This window comes from Capricornis sumatraensis, chromosome 9 (assembly GCF_032405125.1).
Source record: "Capricornis sumatraensis isolate serow.1 chromosome 9, serow.2, whole genome shotgun sequence".
In the NCBI taxonomy this organism is placed as follows: Eukaryota; Metazoa; Chordata; class Mammalia; order Artiodactyla; family Bovidae; genus Capricornis; species Capricornis sumatraensis.
In genome coordinates this window covers 49,468,103-49,471,207 of record NC_091077.1, presented here as the reverse complement: position 1 = coordinate 49,471,207, position 3,105 = coordinate 49,468,103, and positions in this window count along the sequence as shown.

Below are 3,105 nucleotides of genomic sequence, written 5' to 3'. Positions count from 1 at the left end.
TGGGAGGAGGGTGGGAAGGGCAGGGGTGGGAAGGGATGGGGACACAACTTCTGGCACCAAGGACTTAACTATGTTGGACCCCAAAGTGGGCCTGAAAACCTGAAGCTTAGGCTTCGCAGCTGGGTTGTAAAGCAGACTTGACCCCAGCAAACATGCAAGGTCACGGACAGGGTGCCTGAGGTGGTGACAGTGAACAAAGTGTATAGGATGTGCCCAGTGGTAGCAATGGAAGAAGGTATACCAAATGGACTTTGAAGGACCAAAGGTTTCAAAAGTCGATTGGTATCACTCCACACTGCTAGGATAGTGGGGTGCGTTTGATTTTCAAATTGGGTACTTTTAACACTTTAGTGCCTGACTGCTGTTCTTCACTGACTTGACTCAGTCACTCGTAGCTTTATTGGTCTGAACCAGCTCCTTGTTCCCAGGTTGCAGACCTGCCTATCGTTCCAGTAATCCTGTTTCACTTGAATGAAGGGAGTATGTCTTAAATGTAAAGCTTCTGGTTCTCAACACTGTACTCTGAGGTCCAAATGACTGTCTGTCAATGTATAACCTGATGTCTCAACCCCCAGGATGAAGAGTCAAATCTTTGGTATTCACCAATGCGGGAGGCTTCACCAGAACAGGCTTTTTCTTTGGGCTCTGCTGTTTGTTTGCAGAACACCCAAGAGCGAGCAAACATGCTCTCTTCATAGCAGTACCTTAGGGTTTTGCCATTGTAAATGGGTCTAATGTGATATATGATAAGATCAGAGAAATTGGATGTAAATTTACATTTTTGAATATGCTTGTTGTTTCACATGATACATTTAGGGTATGCAGCTCCTTTTGTAGTTTTTATTTTTACTATTTAAGTTTGGAAATGATGCCAAATTTTTGTATTTCTTTAATCAATGTGTTCTCTTCAGTGATATATATTGCATTATATATTGATGTGTGTATCAATATATACTGATATGTATTACACTTACACAATACAAACACATAAGAGGGGGTGAAAACCGTAGCCTTTGCATTCTCTATAGCCTCTACAGAGAGATCCTAAACAGCAAAATCTTGGTGTTGTGATGTACAGAAATGGAGAAGAGTATTAAACCATATTTAAGAATATACTTCGTGTGCTTGAGATTTTTTAGGACTGTTCTAAGAAAGGTCTGAGCCGTGGAGACCGTGTGAGTGAGCTCTCCAAAGCGTGCAATTTCCTTAGTTACTCTTCAGCCATAGATTTAGTTGTCTAACGCTACATTTGCCTATGGAAGGGTATATGCAAAAGGCCATGATCCCAGTGTTAACAGCAGAGGAAAGAGGTTCCAGTTCCTGGGCCAAATTAATTTGTACCTTACTCTCTTCCCTATGCAAGCCAAAGGGAAACTTGCCTTTAAAAAAAAAAAAAGGGTGTTACCCTTGTTAACATTCTATGGAGGAAGGTGGCATACTTAACCAAAAGAGGTTAAGTAGCAGCTCTTCAGTGGCTCAGGCCCAGACAGGTGAGCACAACAGCCCACATAACCGGCACTACTGTGCTGCCTTCTAACTTTTGACTTCAAACTGCAACTAGGGGTAGAAAAAACTAAAAATTTTATGCCAGGCTTAATTCCAAAATTCTCTTTCTACATTTGGTTGCCTTTGAGTCAACAGCGGATCCAGATGGAAAGGTGCAAACTAAGCCTCCCCTGTTCTGATCTTGCATACCTGGTACCTGTGGAAGAGCAGTAACCTCATTCAAGGGCAAGTCAGAGGCAGGCTCAATGGAACAGGGCTTCTAGAATGTGTTAAAACAAAAGAGGATTCTTGTTTCTTTTCCCAAAAGTGGAGCTCCTATTTAGTAGTTTAGGAAGCCTAGCTGAAGTACCAAGGTGGTACGTGATTTTGTCCAGGTTTAAGAAGTATTAACAAAACTGACCGGTAAGGGAACCTCTTCTGTCACTTTGCTTTTTCAGCATAATTTTGTCCAGTTTCTCATCTGATTTAGATGATAGCCTTGATGAAACCCAGTCACCCTATGGGAAGAGGCAGACATGCTCATGCATGGCAGAGGTAGTTTTTCCTACCCCTAGTTGCAGTCTGAAGTCAAAAGTTAGAAGGCAGCACAGTAGTGCCGGTTATGTGGGCTGTTGTGCTTGCCTGTCTGGGCCTGCAGCACTTGCCATCTTTTGTTCCCTGGCTCCAGTTCTCATGCCATGGTGCTCCTAGACAGACATAGTGTATTCAGGGCTGAATGCCAAGATGGAATGTAAGCTTCATGCCAGCTTCTCCCTTGTTGCCAGTTTGAGTGTGTGCCTGCTGGGATGCCTACCTGCCAAGTCCACCCGGATGGGACTGTGCCTCCCAGGGACACAGGAACTGACTGACCAAGAGGTGTGGAAGTAATGGGTGCCAGAGTTATTGAGGATAACTGGCACTAGAAGTATATGTGGAAACAGTTTATCTCCAGGATACTCTTTGACACTCGACTCCAAACATGTCTGAGAACTCTGTTTTGGGTATAGTCACACTGCTTGGTAAGCTCACCCTGGGGTTAGTGAAGAGCCCAGGACAAAGAATCAGCTCTTTAGGCAAACATCTCTGGTTTGGTCTCTGCCACTTGAACTTACGACTTCACGTAAGTCCCTTCCTATCTCTCAGTGCCGTATCAGTGTAAGGATGAGTCTGAATCTCAAAGAGCCTTTCCAACTGTAAAGCTATCAGGATATAATAGTGAGCAGATCTAATATCTGATGAATAGAGATGCTGCCTAGAGGCATTTGGCCATGTCTCTGAGCAGCAGTTTCCCTACCTGTAACAATGCCTGCTCCCTATAGATTGTGGTAAGGATTACATGCAATAAGGCACGTGAAATACACAGTGGCACTTAGCAAGAACTCAGCTGGGAGATGATCACACCTGCACCAGCTCTGGTCTTCTCTAAGTGGCCTGGGTGAATCTGCACTGCAAACCACAAGGTGGTGCTAGAGTTAAGGATACTGGTTGCGGAAGAAAGTTGCTTCCGGTGGGGAGATTTCTGACAAGCATTAACAGATTCCTAGGACAGCTTGTTTAAGATTTGGCTTATATGGAGAAGGCAAACTACCAAAGAAAGCAGGGATGAATAACAGGGAGGAG